This window comes from Myotis davidii, unplaced genomic scaffold (genome assembly GCF_000327345.1).
Source record: "Myotis davidii unplaced genomic scaffold, ASM32734v1 scaffold217, whole genome shotgun sequence".
Lineage (NCBI taxonomy): Eukaryota > Metazoa > Chordata > Mammalia > Chiroptera > Vespertilionidae > Myotis > Myotis davidii.
The window spans coordinates 1,127,082-1,148,450 of NW_006290034.1; the positions used below are offsets into that span (position 1 = coordinate 1,127,082).

Sequence of the window (21,369 nt, forward strand, 5' to 3'; positions counted from 1 at the left end):
GGTGGCAGAAAAAAGAGAAACTTTTTTCAGATGAACAGTTAGCCAACCAACTGAAATTGCACTCCTCGGAGAAAAAAGGGTGGCCTGCTTATATGAAGGTCCTGCCCTGGTCCCTGATTGGTCCATTTCTATGCAAATGAGGAATCCATATTTGCAGTCTGATTGGTCCCAAAAGCACTGTCCTGATTGGTGGATATTGTGCATTCTGATCGGTTGCTATGGAGCTGCTCCTCTTGGTTAGTAAAGATGCAAATGAGGCTATAGCTCTGCAGCTCTCATTGGATGGGGCAGATGTCAGCCCATTGGTTGAAACAGGATTCCAGGAACTCCCTTAAAAGCCGGGCTCAGCTGGCAGGAGCACAGAGCAGGAGGCTGGCAGCTCTGTCTGGCTTTTCCCTGAAATGCATCCTGCATCCAAGGCGTCTGCAAAGAGTGACTGCTAGATTCTGGTTTTGAATGAATTTGGGCCCCACGAACCACAAGGGGTCCTCCTGGGCAGGTATGTTTCATCTCAGAGTCAATAAAACAAATAACATTGTTGAGTTCAAGTTCTTGAAAGCCCATCCCTAGCATGAAACAGTGGGGCTGGAAGACTACTTGACTATCTGGTTCTTCCAGTAGTAAAATACAGAAATGTTTAAAAATGCTTAAACAATGTTAGAAAAGTTTTAAACTGTTTGAGTTAACTTTCCTTAAAACTCAAAGTGTAATATTAAAGACACATTCACCACTGCCCTGAAGCGTGTGTACCCCAGAGATAATGATTTAAACTAACGCAGTGACTTGTCAAGATAAACGCCTGCCTGAGTGGCTACTCTCCTTAGCCCCTCGCCTTGTTTGAGATTAACGTAAGCGCATTGATGTAAATCATCTATAGCCACCCGAGCTGCTACAGGTATGAACAAGCTTTAAATATGGACCCTGGCCAGCTAACGATGCTCGTCTGTGGAGACAGCCACACAGGCACGTCCTTTTGCCAGTCCGGCAAGCGACACCGCTCCACGCTCCTCTCTCTGCCAAATGACAGAAAAACGGTAACACCCGATAGAGACGCGACTGAGCTCTCGGGTGAGGAACGCCGCCCCCCTGCACCCGGACCCCCTGCACCTGGACCGGACCAGCCCAGCTGCCGGACCCCAGAGGACAGCACCACAAGGATCCCTAACTAAGCTTGTACCCACAGCTCAGGAATTTGTGTGAGTAATAAAAAAGCTGTGTGATTTGCAACTGCTTATGTGTCATGTGGTGTAATTCCTCTGGCAGTTCACTGAATTATTTTGCGTACGCTTACACTTTAAATTAAAGCTTCTGGGCCCTCTGGTCCCAGGCCTGCCACTTGGTCCTGTTGTGTAGAGCAGCCTCTTCGCTACCAACTACTTGAATGCCCCACACCTGCACGGTTCAAGTTTATCTCAAGGGACGCCTTGGGTAAACCCCCAGATCCTTTCCCGCGATCTGCGTGGGACATCCAGCCACAGGCATAGGCGATAAGCACATTCTCTTGAGGCAAAAGGGAGAGAAAAGCTGGACAAAGAAGCCCACGGAGCTCGCCCCGGCTCCAGGATCTGAGGCCAAAGTCCTCAGCCTGGGCTGGCAGGTTCCAGGGCGCCTGAGGGTATGTCTTCGTTTTCGTGTTCAGAAGCCTCAAGGTTAGTGATTTTATCTGGAAGTGGTTAAAGGCACTCATCTTGCCATGAAGTGCAATGGCAACCTACTGGGTGTTAGGCTGTCTGACAGGAAGGGGCAGAGCCCTCCCCGTGTGACACTCGGGCATCTGCAGAGTCTCCCGTTCCCAACAAAACAGTAAAGGAAGGAGGGAAGCGCTGAAAGCATTTGAAAGGTCAAACTGTTACCGTGACCAGAACTACTTCTGTGTCCTGACATGGAAATCAAATCCAAGATTTAAAAAAAAAATACATTTTTCTAGAACAATACCAGCATATGACAGTATCGAGGCAGAGGTACAGGGGTTGAAATAAAATTGAGAAAAATGTTAGTCTTTTGCCATATGAGATACACATCCCAAGCAACTAACATCTTCATCTGCTCATCCGTTAGTAACATTAGGTATCCGACCCACTGGGTGAGAAGCAAAGGGACTCGCTGTCCCGTCCACTGTCAATAACACGTCCGTAACATTTGGGATAACTACACGTCCTCCTATCAGTCTGTTCTCAGTCCGGTCCCTGGGAGAGTACGCATCTGAGAGAAATGACAAGCTCATTTCTAAGTAACAAATACTGAAAGATACTATTCGTTGTAGGGGATTCTCTATGTTAGCGTAGGACGATCCCAGAAGATGATTTCAGGCATAAGTAGGACACAGATTTATTTTCCAGAATATGAAAAACTACCCAACACGTCTAAAAACATTACCTGTCCACAGTGACGACGCGCACTTCCTACTTTTCAAGCAGCTTATAATGTCCTTTGATTAGGATGATTGCAGAGGCAAGCCGGTGCGTGTATTTCATAGAAAAGAAGGGAAAGGCAGAGGCTGAAGAAGGGGAAGGAGGGACACAGAGAAATGAACGACTCACAGCAGCAAGCACGAGAAAAGATCGTGATTAGTAATCAACCCTGGGGCGAGAAGCAGGCCTCTGAACCTGGGCATCGCGGAGCAAGCCAGCCGGGGCACACGGAAAAACAGAAGAACATGGAAGATACTACATTTCATGTGGACCAGATATTCCATTCGCTGCAACAACGGGAGCCATCCCTCCTCAACCAGGAGGAAACTGGAGATCCGCATTAGCGACAGTGGTCCATGTCCCCATGTGTGGGCACAGAAGGATGAACTGCAGGAAACCAGCCACCACTGAGGGCTTACTCTGTAGGAGACATGCTCCTAGGAGCCTCCCGCATTGAATGTGCATGAAGCACAGATATCCTTACCTTTAAATGAGGAAACGGGCACAGGGGGATGGCGAGGACTTGCCCGAGCTCATCTGGAAGGAAGGGACAGAGCAGGGATATGAAGCCAGTCTCCGATCGCCCCGAGACCACTTAGAAGAGGCTGGTGAATAAAGTGAACATGATCAAGCTCTGAACAGGTCCTCTTCTAGGTGTGGCTCATTAAGCTTATTTATGTATTTTTGGGGATCGAGCCCGCAACCCGGGCATGTGTCCTGACCGGGAATTGAACCGTGACCTCCTGGTTCATAGGTCGACACCTAACCACTGACACACACCGGCCGGGCTGATCATTAAATGTAAACACCAGACTGGAGAGAGAACCACTTACTAGTAACGTGGGGCGTGAGTCCTTGCAGAATTCTGTCTCCTTTGTCTCCAGATGTGCTGGACAGAAACAAGGAATCCAATATGCACATGTTTAAGCCAAATTAATACCCATAAATATTTTGCATGCAACAGTCTTTCTTTGGGCCTGTGACACCACCGTGACAAATATAATGAGCAATTAAATCCCCAAGGGCTCCGATTTTGGCAGCAATTAAAGCAGAAACGAGAAAGTACGCATCAAAAAGGACGGGTTTGGGTGGCCTGCTGCCAAATGAAGGCCCAGGGGTTGAGGGAAGGTCTAGACTTTCAACTGTGATAGATTTGATAGTGTTTTATCTCTCGTCTGTGTTAAGGACTGTATGAAAGGATAATAAAACAAATGAAGGGAATATCAACAGCAACCTGGAAACTAAATAACCCATTAGGAGATCTCTGGACGCTGAGAAATGTAAATAAGATCAGACACCACAGAATAACGAATTCAACGACACGGCGACAGAGTCACGGCCGCGCGGAGCGGGAAAGAAGCGGAAATGTTAGCCGCTTACATTATTAAACGAGAGAAATCATGACTCCCCTACGACTTCATTTTCATAGGACTGCATTTCTCTATGAAATCATCACAGTAACTAGAACTAAGCAGATTGGATCTAAGCTTTATACACTAATTAGAATTTTAGAATCAGAAAACCCATCTTAATAAATGAGAAAACTCAGTTCCATCATCCAAGTCACAGAGAGTTAATGGCACAGCCACTAGAACCGAAGTCGCTAAATTATTTAATAGTAAAACCTCAGGTCAATCGATTAAATCTCAATTCAGAAAAAAAAAATCTTAAAAGTCTGCTCTGTGCTTGGCATCATACTAAGCACATAACCAGGGACATCAAGGTGAGGAAGACAAGACCCCACGCTGATTGCAATCAGGTGAGAAGAGAGGGGTTAATTCTGGAGCAGAGGTGTCTGGGAGTTCGTTACGTCTGAACATGTCTTCAAGATGAGTCAACATGTTTCAGATGAAGGAAAACAAACGGCTAAGGTAGTGGAATTGGCTCTGGCCTCAGAGCTCGGTGTGATGCCGACCGGCCAGGGGTCCTTACGCAGGTTACTTAACGGGGCTTATTCTACGTGAAACCTTGGGTTGTTAGCAGAATTACATGAAATAACGCGTGGGAATCACTCGGCAGACGGAACAAATAGGTCTCCAGAACGTGGTGGAAGGAGAGGAAGGAGAGGAAGCCTGTCCATGAACTTCCCCCTGGTCCTGTCGGGTCTGATTTTATGGAGGAAGAAAATGTGCATTTTTCATGTCTTCCTGGTGATTCTTAGGAATAATAAAGCAAAATAAATACAGTATTTATAGAAAAAGAAGAATATTAATGTTTTGACCACAAGATCCCTACAAGAATACAAGGAAAATCATGATCCTTTTCTCTTAAAAAATTAAATATTTTAAAAATACATATGCATATATATACAGCATCCCCCCAAAATGTACACACACTTTGAATCATGATAAAGGCAGTATTTATTAAACTACATTCCATTTTCAAAATGTAACAGAAATCAGCTCTTAAAGTGTGCATACATTTTTTCGAGGCGCCCTGTATCTGCAATACACCGTGTCTAATTTCCGGGGCCACCAGATCCCCGAAACACACCATGGCGACGTCTCTCAGGAAGGATGACTGCGCTGGACCTAGATCACATGGCAATGCAGGGCACAAACAGAACCAGCTGCCCGGGCCTCGAGAAGCAAGGGGCCCACCAGCCCACTTTGTCCTGGTGTTTGGTAATGATGTATAAGTTCAAATTACTAATAAAAGTCTGATGTGAAAGTCAACCCTGTGCCAAGCTAGACATGAAAACCATTCATTCATTCACTCATCCATTCATTCAAGAGGTATTGAGAATCCATCTAATACAGTGGTTCTCAACCTTCTGGCTCTTTAAATACAGTTCCTCATGTTGTGACCCAACCATACAATTATTTTTGTTGCTACTTCATAACTGTAATGTTGCTACTGTTATGAATCGTAATGTAAATATCTGATCTGCAGGATGGTCTTAGGCGACCCCTGTGAAAGGGTCGCTCAACCGCCAAAGGGGTCGTGACCCACAGGTTGAGAACCACTGATCTAATAGGTACCAGATACTATGCTGTTGCTGGGGATACCAAGGCTTAAAAACCCAAACCAAAAAACTCTTCTTTTTTAAAAAAAAATACATTTTCAATACAACAAGGTAATTGATATTAGGCAAGCACACCCCCGTCCAGGGGGAGAGTCATAGCCACATATTAATCATGCATTAATGATCATTTCAAATTTGCAGCACATTATATTCTGAAGGACCCACAGGGAATTATCACCATGGAGGCAATTATAAATTCACATTTTTAAAATGGGAGACATTTAAATAAAATAGCACACTCCAAGTTATACTAATACAAGTCTAAGATGACTGAATATTGATTAGTTTAATGGTTTTATTTAGGCAGTGAGAAAAATCGAGAAAAGATAATACTAATGCCTTTACTTCTCATGTAGTTAGAAATTCTTAAGGTTGAAGTTCCTCTAAAGATTGAATGAGTCTGCCCAGCCAGCGTGGCTCATTGGTTGAGTGTTGACCTATGAACCAGGAAGTCAGGGTTCAAGTCCCTGTCAGGACACAGGCCCGAGTTGCGGGATCAGCCCCGTGTGCGGCGTGCAGGAGGCAGCCGATCAAAGACTCTCATCATTGATGTTTCTATCTCTCTCTCCCTCTCCACTCCCCTCTGAAATCAATAATATATTTTTTAAAAAGAATGAATGAGTCCATTCGGTGAAATGTTGTATTTTCATTCTGGCCCCTGAAAAATGCCTCAAAACTAGCCCCACTGAAGTTCTTTCCAAGTCAAGGAAGAAATAATGACAAGATTCAGGTTTTTGAAATTCCAGATGATCATTCTAATACCAATAGACAATTTCCAGTTCTAAACAAGAGATTCATATTTCAATAGATAATTGCTTTTCCCTTCAGTATGTCTTAACCAGCCTAATCCTTTCAGGGAACATTAAGACGTAATCATATTTAGCTAATGTCATTTCGCTAATGGCGGCCAGCTTACAATCTGGCCTGTCTAGGAGAATCATGGGAGTCGGAGTGAAAGGGGATATAATGTAGTAGAAGAAACAGGAGATGCGGAGGCAGGAACTCAGGCTGAAGCCCCAGCCCCGCAGCTGAACTGCTGATGTGCTCTCACCCTCTCCGTCCGCAGCTATCCCCTCCCAAAACAAAGACATCGACGAAGATGGTAAAAGGAATAGTCCCCGCCCCCCCTTCAACGTGTGTCGGGAGGGAAAACTAAATGAGATTACGTATGTGAAAATATATCCAAAACTAAAAAGCACTTTTCCAATATTCCTATACATTTTAAGTGGACAGAATAAATCTCGCAGGTTCAAAGTCTAAATCAAAATGTATTTTAGTTCTAGTTATTTGGAAATATTTTAAGATTTCAACCCTCATTTATGGTAAGAATTACATAATACTTTAATACTTCCCCAAGGGAAGCAAAAGATAAAATAAAAATATTCTGCAGCTTCCTACCTGTTGGTCATTAATCCCTATATCCATGGAAGATCAACAAATTCAAGATTTTTTCCTTTTTTTAAAAAAAAATGTTTTTATTGATTTCAGAGAAAGGAAAGAGAGAGCTAGAAAATGAATGATGAGAGAGAATCATTGATGGGCTTCCTCCTGCATGCCTCCTACTGGGGATGGAGCCCACAACCTGGGCATGTGCCCTTGACCAGGAATCAAACTGCGACCTCCTGGTTTGTGGTTTGATGCTCAACCACTGAGCCACACCAACCAGGCAAGATGGTTTACTTTTTAATCTGAATATCTTCTTCAAAACGACCGCCCGGTTGTTTACATCACGTTCAGGCGTGTTTTGGTTGAGTCTCGCCTGGTGTACACAGTATCAGTGTTGGAACAAACACTGGGCACACTGTGTACAGAGGTGCTGGCCATCTCGCGTCATTACACAAACCTCATTATTTGGTTTTTGGAAGTCATCACTGTTTACTGATTCATGTCATGACCAGGGGAAGGAAGGCTTTCAAAGGTCAATTTAAATGATGAAGATCTACTTCAGCCATGGAAGCTGGCTCACCTGCAAGCTCGCTGTGATCTGACCAGTCTCGTTGCCCACCAGGCGTCCTGGGCTCAGCCGGCCCTGCCAAGGTCCCACCCTGGCATCTCTCCTCCACAAACGTCCACTCTGTCCTCAGGGCCTTCGCTCTTGCTGTTCCCTCTGCCTGAGATGTTCTTCCCCCCAATATTCGTGGGGCTTGCTCCCTCTTCTCCTTCAGGTCTCCGCTTGACGGTCACTGTTTTAGAAACACCTTCCCTGCCCGGTCAGTGTGACTCAGTGGCTGAGCATGAACCCAGGAACCAAGGTGTCACTGGCTGAATTCCCAGTCGGGGCACATCCCCAGGTTGCGGGCTCCATCCCCAGTGTGGGGCATGCAGGAGGCAGCCGGTCCATGAGTCTCTCTCATCAATGGTGTTTCTATCTCTCTCTCCCTCTCCCTTCCTCTCTGAACTCTAAAAATGTATTTAAAAACAATAATTGAAAACTTGCTATACATTTACTGTTATCTCAATTCTCTGGTTTGGAATAAACTCCTTTGCACTCACAGCAAAGTGAGTCCCTTCAAACAGGAAGGAGGAATTTAGTGGATGGGACACTGAAACCTAACCATCCCTAGTGCATCACCGATTCTAACCGCACGTGACAGACAAAAACATGCAACGCGGGCTTCCCCAAAGCACCTAAATTCATCAACTGACTTTTGTTTCTAAAGAAAAACAACATGCCTACAGTTCCCCAACATGCAGTTGCGGAATGTTTGGTACCAGCTAGATATGCAAAAAGAGAAAAAACTAAACTAGAATTTTCCATTGTTTATATTTAAAAGCACATTGTGTGTTTTAAATGTGTGAGCAAACATTAATAGAACCATGTAAGTTCTTGGGCTACGTTAAAATTCGGGGAAGGAATCATTTTTTGTCACAAAAGATAAAGGCTCCTAATATCCTTTTGGTTTTGAAGAAATAAAGGCTTTTCCGTGACAGTAACTTCCATAAATGTGTATCGAGAAAGAGGAGCTGGCAGAGGCTCTGCATTGCTAACCATTGTCTATCAGTCTGTTTTTAATAATTTTTCTTTGGCATGTAATCCTCTTTAATTAGATTCCACTCTGTTGTTTCAAGACCCCGTAAGCGGGCGTCTCCTGCACCAGCTGCTGGAGCAGGAGTTCCTGTCTAAGTGATATTCACAATGAGCACGCAGAAGGTTTACAATTAGACCCTTGCTAATAAGTTGTGCTATTTTCCCCAACAATTCTAAGTGCTAATCTTCAGAAGGCATTTTAAAATTAGCTAAAAATTCTGTCAAGAGATTTACAAAAATTGTGAGCATGAAGATAATTATGTCACAGTCCTTGGACTCCATTTCTGATTGTGCGCATAAATCAGGAAGTGTCAGCTGCGGTTTTTCCCTTAATAATGATCCTTCCAGCAATATATTACAGCCTAAGCCCCTAGTATCATGTTTGTTTCTGGTTTCTAGAACACTCGACAGTTATTTCAAAAGTTCGGAACTGATGAAATCCGTTCACCATTCCCTAGAATAACTAGTGATCACCAGTTCTAAAATTTTAAGTCTCGGTAATAAGCAGATTAACAGGGAAGGTACAAATTCTGTGTTCATGAACCCTCTGTCTTGAGGCACTGAACACTTAAATGTGATCGTGAATTTTTACAAAATATTGATGACATAAAAATCTAAGACAGCAGATAGTAGACACAGGGACACACAGGTGTGAACAGACTTCTAAGATGTATAGATACATTTTATGTCAACACCAGAGGTACATGAAGCACGAAATCTGCGTCTCAAATGTGTACTGAATGTGTTATCATCTGTCAGTCCATGATTCTCGTTCTTCCTTACAAAAACATGACCTTCATTTCAGAAGGTCTGAGCCAAAAAATAAATTCTCTCCCTTTCTTCCAATCATCATAAATTACAAGTGTGTTTTGACTTTCTCTGATTAAACAAGAGTAGAACAAAAGATGAAATTCCGAGCTAAGCTCAACATCCTAATAAAAGCCAAAGTCTGAGACCGCGACCTTATTTTTTTAATTAAGTTTATTGGGGGTGACAGTGGTTACCCAGATGACATGGGTTTCAGGCGGACAATTCTAGGACCCGTCGCCGGTGTGTCGCTGTGTGGCCACCACCCCCAGGAAGCTGGCTGCCTGTTGGGCCTGTCACTCTATCAAGCATGTTAGAAACAGCGGGTAAAAATTCTAGTTCTCTGGGGGCTTCGATGCTGTAACCTGTAGAAATGTCTGGAAGGAATGAAGGGAGGTGGCCCAGACACATGAAAGGGAGGGGTGCGTTTTCCTGGACGACGAGCTTCATGACAGATATTCTGGGGACAAAGGTTCAGTATTTTGTCCGTCGACTATAATCCACAGTTACAGCTGCCACCTTTACGGAATCCTGTGATCTTCCCGTGAAACCTCTGAGGGGAGAGATTGTCGCAGGAAGGAATCAGTAAACAGGGGGCCTGGTTATTATCGCTGAATGGGGTATTGTCCACTCTGCTGCACGGAACGCGAACGGGGACGCTGCTGGCCCAGGAAGCAGCGGAGAGCCAGACTCAGATTTCAGCAGGTCCATGTGAATGACCGATTTTCTGAAAAATTAGTTTGTAGCCTTAGAAACCAGGCTTCTTTCCTCATTGGTTAAACCAACCAACAGACGAGTCTCTCTTCTGCAAAATACACAAGATCTTTCACAACGTCCTTAAAAATGTTTTAGCAGCAAACACATCAGTATGTTTCCCTTTCACAGTCTATTCCACAATTTAAAAAAAAAAATTGAAAATTCTGCAGATAAGGGAAACTGCATTTTCAAGCTTAATTTTTCTTTAATTTCAAACTTTATTTAATAACTATTGTTCAGTTACACAACTAACATATAACCTTGTTAAACTGGTAAATATGCCAAGTTACATAACAAGGGATAGTTCCCTACCCCCAACCTAACATCTTCTGTATGCCAGCCGCTTACACACAATGACTACCCTTTAAGTTTTTCATGCTCACACAAACATATGCTTTCTTGTAGTTTTACTGTGTGTGTGTGTGTGTGTGTGGTTTTTTTCAATGAGATTCACCTTTTATTAAATGTTTTATTTTCACCTGTATTACATTTCCTTTTATTTTTTAATTATTTTTATTGATTTCAGAGAAAAAGGGAGAGGGAGAGAGTGACAGAAACATCAATGACGAGAATCACTGATCAGCTGCCTCCTGCACACCCACTGCGGGGGATGGAGCCCGCTAGACTTGAACTGGTTGGTCGTGGGGTTCTCTGCCTTCCTGTTTTGTTCCCTTTAATTTCTCCCATTTGGACGTGAGCTATAAACTCTGCTTCGCTGGGCTCCTTGATGCAAGGGCATTTTTCTTTGGCATCCAACGTACATTAAGGGCTGTAATGGGCTGGGAGAGCAAGAATGACCCACAGTTGCCCTGACCAGTTTGGCTCAGTGGATAGAGCGTCAGCCTGTGGACTGAAGGGTCCCAGGTTCGATTCCGGTCAAGGGCATGTACCTTGGTTGCAGGCACATCTCCAACAGGGGGTGGGCAGGAGGCAGCTGATCGATCTTTCCCTCTCATTGATGTTTCTAACTTTCTATCTCTCTCCCTTCCTCCCTGTAAAAAATCAGTAAAATATATTTTTTAAAAAAAAAGAGGGCAACTGGCTCTGTCTGCTTCCTTCTTTTTTTAAGCTCACACTGGAGGATTAACACAAATGCCATTACAAGGGCATGCTCTCCACTGGCCTTCTGTTCGCCTAACCCTTGCCCCTTTGCCTCTCCAGTCCTAGACCATGTGGCATGAATGATGCCGCAACGCTACTTTTTGGTTTTAATTATTAAACAGAACGTGTATGAGTTAGAATCAGATGAAGCCACGTTCACAAATGATGCCAAACCCCCGGAGGGAGGGTCCGCGGCTCCCCTGCACCCGCCTCCCCGTCCTGACCCTCCGGAGCCACAGCCTCTTCCTGCTCTGGGCCTGGGACCCAGGCGCCGCCGCCTTTTTTTTTTTTAATGGGTTTCAGTGATAAAACAGTCAAAATTTTGTTTTTTGAAAAGTTTGAAGTGCCAATAACTGTACTTTTAAAGCTTCTTAATGAAATAGACCAGAATGGGTATGGTTTTCTTTGCCACACTCCACTGCAGGAAAGCGGTGGTCAAAGAGTTTCCCTTCCTGAGGGGAAAATGCTGCCGAGTCATCAGAGGTTAAAAACCGACAGGAGAAGGCGTGGCTCCCCCTAACAGAGAGATGTGAATATCTGGCCTACTTAAATCTTACAAGATTGGGCATGATTCGTTAAAAAATAAAGTAAAATGAATATAAGGAAAACAGTATATTTACAATCCAGGCCCAAAATGCTGCGACGAAAATGAAATTTGAAAACTGAATGAAGAGAGTTGATTATGTAGATTGCGAGGCTCAGATAATTTCCATGTGATGAAAATTACAGTATCAGTTCTTAAATTAATGGCAAGATCAGTCATCCCGATTCCCAGCGCCAGTCCTTTTATGAGATTATCACAGAGACAAGAGAAGATTGACCAAAAGATTAGCGACCCTTTCATCCCATCATAAAACACAAGTGGCTTAACTTGTCATCAGAAAATACACTTATCAAAATTTCCATCAACACAGCCCGGGAATACGGCTGGGCCCCGGCGCTCCGAGGTGACTGGGCGTCCTTTAGCGATGATCTGGATGTACTTAGGAACCCAAGGCGGACAGCTGCTGGCCTCTGGCCCCTCAGGCTGTGCAATCTCCAGTGCAAAGGCTAAAAGGGACAATCAACATGTTGCTGAGCCCGGCCGGTGTGGCTCAGTGATTGAGCATTGACCCATGAACCAGGAGGTCAGGGTTTGATTCCCGGTCAGGGCACCTGCCCAGGTTGCAGGCTCGATCCCCAGTGGAGGGTGTGCACGAGGCAGCCCATCAACCATTCTTTCTCATCATTGATGTTTCTATCTCTCGCTCCCTCTCCCTTCCTCTCTGAAATAAAAAAATATATATATTTAAAACGTTGCTGAAATGAACATGTGACATAAATACTTCATTTAAACCAGTTTCCTGCCACCGGTGGGCTCATGGCAGCAGATCCTCCCGGCCGCCCAAAAGCAGCAGCCAGGGGAAAAGTGTCTGGTTCCCGGCACAAGCAATTCGAGTATTTTAATACGAAAATGAACACATCTGCCGCTCAGCTGACATACTATGTATGTTACTTGTTGGTCATGTTTGTTGTTCATTTTATCAAACCAGAACCCACACGCTACGAGAGAATGGCAGTAAACTGTGCCTGACCCATACGAGGGCGTCAATGAGTGACTAAAAACCGTATTGCATGGTGATTGCAAAATTTGCATGAATATTAAAATTAAGCAAAGAGAAGACTTCATAGACATTAGTAGACATCTTCCCTGTGGGCTAAAGGCCCGGACCTCGCCTGGTATGCAGGAGCTTTTACTGGTGCAACTCTTACACACTGACTGGTTTCACAGGGGCCATGAGTAGGGCATAAAGCCACGCATTTCTTAAGTAATCAGAACCGAATATTTCTATTCAATGCATTAAAGAGTCGGACTTGAAAAGCTGGTAGCTACCTTCCCATCTCGTTAGAATAAACGTTGGCCGCGATCATAAATAGAAGAGCAGGTCTAAAAGCAAACTGTCAATGACCACGTTCAATCCGCAGAGAGAAACATTCTTTCAGAGCTTAATTTTCAAGTGACCATTTTTTTAAATTTTTCTATTGGGGTAAAATATGTACAACCTAAAATGTAACATCAGCCATTTTTGATGGACATTTTCAAGGAAAATTATACTACCCTGCAATTCAAGGTCATTTCTTCTTTTGCTGATACATTATTTATTTTTATCTATAGGATATATAGGAAGACATCTATAGGATATATTTGAACAATCCAAATACCTTAATACTAGAAGCATTCCATACATATATGTGTATGTTACACACACACATATACACATATCCTGCAATTCATATAGGGACTTACTTTGTGTTGTGATTCTCTACTAGACATGACTTAATACTGTTAGCTTTCCTTCTCACTAACTTCTCTACGTTTTTATCACAATTATTGTGGCTGTGGGCATTAGCATCTGAAGGAGCTTAAATGTGACCACTGTTACCGAGGTCTGCTCAGCGCGCTGTTCCTCACTGTCCGATGGCAGGGGCCATTGAACTGGAGGGGCCTTGAGAACGCAGTAAGTGTGGAGTTGGACTAACACTGCTGTCGATTGACAGGGCGGTGAAGTGAAAATCGATATTGTTTAAAAGACTTGAAAGAAAACACGCAACACGAAATTCACATCCTCTCGGGGAATTACCGTTGCTCCCAGGCTCTTCTGCAGTTCTGAGCCCTCTGCTCAGCGGAGATGCTGTCACATGGGCAACCTCCCGTGCCCAGCCCCGGCCGCCCCTCTGCGCCAAAAACCCTTCCTCCTCCAGGACCAGGAGCAGCTCCGCACGCCGCCAGGCTCGGGGCCACAGCCCAGTCCTCTCGCCCGGCTTCATCACCCCGTGTGTCTCTAACGCTCCATGCGCCCACGTGCTCCTCTCTGGCACCTGCTTCAGGCTCCCCACGGCCCCGCGTGCACAGCGCTCACGCACAGACAACCTGCTCTCCGCATGTAACCAATTCTGAACGCAATCCACAAAACCCTGCTTTCTGGGTGCTTACAACGGAGTAACTCCCCGCTCCCCAACGCAGGTGACGTCCTCGCTCGCAGAACATCCGGGTTTAGTGGCGGCAATGACTTTCCCTCCTGGTGAAGAACACGCCTGCCTTCAGTACAGCGAGCAGAGGTGGGTCATCGTTTCCCTCCACAGAAGCTGACTCCGTGCAGACAGAGGCAATTTTAAGACGAAACAAAACAGAGCAAAAGCACCCAGGCGCCCTTCTTCGGTGATTTTGAAGAACCCCCTCGTCTGGCCCAAATCCATGCCTGATGGGACCTTCTGACATCCCTAAGAACAACAGGATGTTGGCTGCGTGAGAACTGGCGTTCCGCCAGCCAGGCTGGAGAAGTAAACTTGAATCCTAAGCACTTGTCACAGCACGCAATCTGGCTGCCGGGTCCACGTCCTGAGTAGATTAAAGGGCAGCCACTTTCTTTCCTTAAAAAGTCAAATGTCTAGTGTGTGTCTTAAATAGACACCCATCATGTTTGCCTGCATAAGTCATTTGCATGAACTCGATGTGTATGGATTTACTAGAAAAAAATTAACAATACTTCCAGAGTTTATTCTAAATATTCTAGCTCTCTGTCCTCATAAAGCTTAAATTTTAACTGGGGGGCGGGGGGGGGATAGAAACATATACTTAAGATATCTGTGTACAAGATGGCGCACATACTCGGGTCCAATGACAACATGCAACACCAGTGACTTCGGATAGTGTCCCCTGCTCTGGGGGAAGAAAGGGCCGGAGTGCGATAGGAAGGCCTGGGCCTGGTACCAGCAGAGTGGCCCAGGAAGGTCTGCCTAAGGTCACGAGAGAAGGAAAAGGGATTGCAGAGGACCTGTGGTGGCTGTGAACTTGACTGATGTCAAGGAAAGTAAAAAAATAATAATAAGTAAGACAGAGGGCCTCAAGCAGGAGAAATAAAGTCATAATGATAGAAAGTGACGCAGGACAGGCGGACAAGGCCTGGACCACGCGGATCTTCGAAACCATGAGAAGGATGTGAGGTGATGAGCATCCTTGTCTCAAAAGCACAGGAACCAACCGCCACACCCTACATCCTGCTTTCCTGTGAAATCGCTAGTCCTGGTTTTTTACTAATATTGTAATGGAAACATTAGTTCACCATGTGTTTCTATATTCATCAGAAAGTATACATTTCTTTAAGAAATGGCACAATAGTTACCTTTTAGTTAATAGGATTAAATAAGAGGAGGAAGAAGTGGGCGGGGACGGCCACCCCAGCTATCATGTGTAGCTTTCACCCTCAAATCTGACTACAGGGCTCATCTCTCACATCTCTCATCAGTCCTGTGTTTCCAGCTGACTGCAGGTGTGTGGACCTGGGCCATGCCACAGCCCACGTTTGACACTGAACTCTGTATTTTTCCTCAAAATAAATTATTTTCTCCCAAGAACGACAATATACGTGGGGGATAGAGTGACAGCTGAAAACTAAAAACCCGATCACTCCAAATCAAGTCAGGATTCAAACAAAAACTAATTCCATTTGTTTATTCCTTAAGAACAGAGAAGGTGTAGCATTAAAAATGAAGATAAAGAATAAAACTGTAAAAAATTTTAGGCAATTGTTAATATAACGGTCCTTAATATACCTATGCAGCTTATTGAACTATTCAAAATTACTCTTAAAAGAGGTCTTTCTTGCTATCTAAAAAGATTTTAAGCACCAGCTTGTCCTAACAAAACGACAGAAGGGGTTTTCAGACAGGAAGTGAAAGCATGCTACATTTATCGGCTTACGTGAACAAACCCGACTCCACATTCTGACTCGGGTATTTATGCACTATGTAGAGAAGTCAGTTAAAAAAACGTAACATTACAAACTTACAGAATCAAAATATAGCGCATGGCTGATGAGTCCAGAAATAATAAAAACCTCAGCAACTAAACAGAAAGCATGGGCGTGGTGAGGGTGGGGTGGGGCCAAAGAGAGCATCCAAATACAAGTCCACATATCCCAATTAAATGTAAATGTAAAATGGTTCAAGTTCCCTATTAAAAGACAAAGATACTCCAAATTGAAAAACGACAAAATAATAAAAGCTATATTGATAAATGGTAAAATCCCCCCAAAAGATAGAATCATAGGAAACTGGGATTGTAGAAAACATAGCATTTGAAATATTTTTAAATAGCCAATATCAATGGGGGAAGTCTCATACATCTTGTTCATTTCTGTTTAGGAGCATATTAAAGATGGTGACTATTCTCTTAAAATGTCATATTGAGTAAAAACAATAAAATAAATCAAAAGAGTCTGTCCTTTAAGAGAATATGAAAGTGCCACTGTAGAGGCGATAAGAGGTTGGACTGAAATGCAATTCATGTTATTAGGGCAGCAAATATACTAAAAGGAGTTTCCTTTTATGTGCAGGTAGCATGTAAATATCAACATCGATATTAAATGAACATATAAACATGCCTGTGTACTGTACACATTTAAATTGCCTATTTAAAAAATACTAACATAAATCTATATTATATGAAATGACTAATTTATACAATTATCCTTAATTGGACATGAATCAATGTTACTCCTGTCATCGTTATAAAAGAGAAACTGTCGTGTAACTAACAGCAAGAAGTATGTCAGCCTCGGTATGTCACCATTAGTCAGTGTCTTAGATGTTTGTGTGGGAGAAGCTCAAATAAAAACCAGAGTTTTCAGAGGAAAACAATAAGGAGAGATTAAAGGCTTTTCTCTGCACTATGAGATTATGACTCATGTTTCCAGATATTTGAAATGAAACAATTCCTTGACTTTGAGTTATAACTAATAACTAAAGGTTAGATAGAAGGCAGAGATTACTTATACGCGTTCAGAAAAGGACCTTAAATGTGTAACTACGTGAAAGGCCTTCACAATATCCACTGTGCAGGTCCGGGGCATTAGACATGCAAATTACCATAGGACTGTGCTACAAAAGGCATTTAAATAACATGTAGTATGATATGGGACTACATGGAACATGCCCATGTTATTTTATGTGAACAAAGCAAGGTCAGACACTAAGATATATGCTATACTCCCATTTTTTAAAAATATATTTTATTGATTTTTCACAGAGAGGAAGGGAGAGGGATAGAGAGTTAGAAACATCGATGAGAGAGAAACATCTATCAGCTGCCTCCTGCACACTCCCTACTAGGGATGTGCCTGCAACCAAGGTACATGCCCTTGACCGGAATCGAACCTGGGACCCTTCAGTCCGCAGGCTGACGCTCTATCCACTGAGCCAAACCAGTCAGGGCTATAATCCCATTTTTAGTGAAAATACGGACGCACAGGCTAAGACTGAAACAACACACTTGGAAGTGCGGGTGACTCAGTGTCGGGATTTCAAGTGATTCTGTTTTTTCTCTGTCTATTAATTTCCTAAAAATCTATGGATTCCATAAATCCTGCAACAGCTCAGTCTGACTGAATTCTTGCTTGGTGCTGGCATTACAGTCCTTTTCCTCAGACGGGGAAACTGAGGATCAGGGGTTCGTTACAATGACTCGCCTGTGGTCTCCTGAGTAGAAACCGCCAGAGCCTAGATCTGCACCTCCCTGGTTGGTACAGGGATGTGAAGCACACGGGAAGCACTCCACAGTTAAGACCCGAATGACGGCCCACAGCTTCCCCAGCGCTGCACTAGCTCCATTAACAACGCAAGGCGCCCAGATGAGTCTAAGGGTTGCCACGCTCCGTGTTCATCACCGCGTTCAGCTCTGGCCCCTGTGCTGCACAGGGACAGGAAAAGCCACGGGCAGGTACTCATTCCAGGGCCAGGCTAGAATACAGCTTTTCCCCGAGACACGAGTCTCTCCCAAACTTGGAATTGTGTGACTTTCCTGTAACAAAATCAAAAGATCACGTGGTGGTGTTGCCTCAGGAGCACTGAGAAATTTCCTGCCCGAGAAGCAAATGACTGAGGGGGGAAAATTATAGACCATTACGGCATGCTAATAAACCAAATGAGATAAACACACACAAGGCAGGGAAGGAAGAGAGAGCAAACGCAGGCGGCAGAGGATGGTGATCAAGAGAAATGGACGGCGCGCTCTCCACGGCCGAGACGGCACAGGCCGAGCCGTCTGGGGGAAATGAGTCATCTGGTTTGCAAGCTCGAAGGGATTCTTACAGAGCGTGTTCCGCTGGAACAGCCAGCGCTGCGGGCAACTGCAGCGGGTTTCCAAATATCTGATTAAGGTCACGCGCAATTACAGCGGGGAGAGGAGGTTTCCGCGCCGCTCCCGCAAATGGCAAGGCGCAGGTCAAAGTCCCGGCTTCCTCTGTTCCTCAACCCAAAATGCAGGTATTAATTACGGGAGTAAATGAAGATATGCTGAGCTACATTCTTAGTTATGAAAATGAAGCCAAGCCTCTTTATTAGGACATTATTCACGTCGACAATGCTTCTTAATGAACTATTCTCTGCTTTCATTCAACAGTCCTTTTATTTCATATAAATTATTTAACATAAATGGATTTTCACAGCAGAATCTGATTTTAAGTCTCTAAAAAAAAAACCAACGCCAGATACTAGAGTAACTGAATAGGAGGAAAAATGAGATGAGGAACAATATGAGGGGTCTACGCAACAGGAGAGATTAGAAATACATGGGATCATGGTGGGGGGGAGGGGGGAGTAAGTACCAGGAATGTCATCCGTAGAATTAAGTCTCCTATTTTTTCCCCCAACTTAATTTCATCATGCAAATTGCCTACTAAAAGCCATCAGGCTGGTGATTTTTGTATTTCATTGTTTATAACTGTAACTCCACCATCTGCTCTTCTATAAATGATATATTAAAAATCAAATCAATGATGATTTCTTAAATACATGTCTTTTTTTAGACTCTATCTCCCATGATTCCTTACCAATTTGCTAATGAAAGGGAAAAGTGCATTGTCCTCTTGTTTCTTAATTGTCTGTGTAATAAAAATACAACTCGCTCTGTGGAAAACAGCACAGAATAGAACCCTGACACCTTTCCCGAGTGAAGTCTATCGCCGTTTTATCGTTTGAAAAGCAGTGATGCTCCCCCAGCAGGCGTGGCTCAGGGGTGGGTGCTGACCTATGAACCAGGAGGTCCCGGTTCGATTCCCAGTCAGGGCACAAGCCCGGGTTGTGGGCTCAATCCCCAGGAGGGGGCGTGCAGGAGGCAGCTGATCAATGAGCCATCACTGACATTTCTATTTCTTTCTCCTTCTACCTTCCTCTCTGAAATCGATAAAAATATTTTTAAAAAGCAATAACGCTCCACAGACAATATGGGATAAAGGCAGTAGCCATAACTATAGTGATACATGTTCATGCAGCATTATTCACGGTGGCCGAGACATGGAAACAGCCGAAGCGTCCTTCGACAGAGGACTCCTGGATACGGCGATGTGGTCCGTATACACAATGGAATGCTACTCAGCCATAAGAAAGGTCAAGTACAGCCATTTGAGACAACATGGGTAGGTCCTGAGAATATCATGCTAAGTGAAATGTCAGACGGGAAAAAGTCAAGAACCGTATGATTTCACTCATAGGTGGGATATGAAACGTAAACAACAAAGGAAAAAATGAATGCTCACAGACACAGACAGCAGTATGCTGGTTACCAGAAGGGAGGGGGGTGTACAGGGGGTCAAACATATGGTGACAGGAGGCGATGTGAGGGTGGTGGTAAGTGCACACTGCTATGCACAGGCGCCCACACTCCCTGACGCCTGCTCACCCCACTCTGGTCCACCTACTCGGGCGTCGGGCATCCCACGTGGGTTCCACCTGTTAGTGCCCGAACAGGCGGGCGACCGGGAAGACAGCCGGGCGGCCGTTTGGAAAGCAGCGGAGCCCGGGCATTGATTTGCTCGGGGCACCAAAATCATGTTTGCAAAGGTCACCTAGCCCCGTGGTCGGCAAACTGCAGCTCGCGAGCCACATGCGGCTCTTTGGCCCCTTGAGTGTGGCTCTTCCACAAAATACCACGTGTGGGCGCGCACGTACAGTGCGATTGAAACTTCGTGGCCCATGCGCAGAAATCGGTATTTTGTGGAAGAGCCACGCTCAAGGGGCCAAAGAGCCGCAGTTTGCCGACCACTGACCTAGACCACTGGGCTCTGAAGACAACGGAGCTGACTTCTTTGGTTCAGAGTGTTCTGTTTTCTCAGAGGCAAAGATATTTCTTGCTCGCAAATGCTTCATTAACATCTTCTAGAACATACATGCTCTGTGTCTACAGACGTGGTCTTCACACGCGTCTGCTTTACTGCACCCACCTGCTGCCCTGCGATGCAGCCTGCAGCTCCGGTTTCATGTCAGTGACTGCGCACAGGACTCCTGCATGATCAGTCACATCTGTCCGGTTCTACGTCTTTGGGCCCCTGCTCAATACCCCTGCGCTAGCACAGACTCTCTATGAAGCACTGGTCAAATGCGGAGAGGAAACGAGAGAGGTTGGCCCTCAGTCCCTGCAGGGCTCGCAGGGTGCACACTGAGCTTTTTGGAGAAAGGAGAGAATGTGGCAAAAAGATAAATAACAATCATGGGAATATCATTCATTCCAATGTGATGCATATAGTAGCAAATGTTCAAAAAAATCTAGTATCTGCCAGGCTGGTGTGGCTCAGTGGTTGAGCGTCCACCTATGAACCAAGTTCGATTCTTGGTCAGGGCACATACCCAGGTTGTGGGCTCGATCCCCAGTGGTGGGCGTGCAAGAGGCAGCCGCTCGATGGTGTTTCTCTCTCATCGATGTTTCTCTCTATCCCTTAGATGATGTTTTTCTCTCTCCCTCCCTCTCCCTTCCTCTCTGAAATCAATAATAAAAAAAAAGTATGTGTCTATCATTAAAAAAAAAATCTAGTATTAGTTTCTTTCCATCTCTCTACCTTCTCCCTCTTATATTTTTTAATCTAGTATCTCGCCCTGGCAGGTTTGGCTCAGTTGATAGAGTGTCCACCTGTGGACCGAAGGGTCCCGGGTTCAATTCTGGTCAAAGGCACATGCCTAGGTCATGGGCTCAATCCCCACTAGGGGGCGTGCAGGAGGCAGCGGATCCATGATTCATAGATGATGTTTTTCTCTCTCCCTCCCTCTCCCTTCCTCTCTGAAATCAACAAAATATTTTTAAAAAAGGAAAAAAAAGCCCTTGCGGGTTTGGCTCAGTGGATAGAGCATCGGCCTGCAAACTGAAAGGTCCCAGGTTCCATTCTGGTCAAGGGCACATGCTCAGGTTTGGGCTCCAACCCCAGTGGGGGACT

At 44.6% G+C, this 21,369-nt stretch overlaps 1 protein-coding gene and 1 long non-coding RNA gene across 2 annotated transcripts in view; one reads left to right on the forward strand and one right to left on the reverse strand.

Moving 5' to 3' along the window:
• DPYD (dihydropyrimidine dehydrogenase) overlaps positions 1 to 21,369 on the reverse strand; it is a 322,055-nt gene that overhangs the window by 295,330 nt on the left and 5,356 nt on the right.
• On the forward strand, positions 93 to 1,228 carry LOC107182951. The gene is made up of 2 exons (XR_001513708.1): positions 93 to 499; positions 878 to 1,228. It is a non-coding gene; the product is annotated as an uncharacterized LOC107182951 (long non-coding RNA).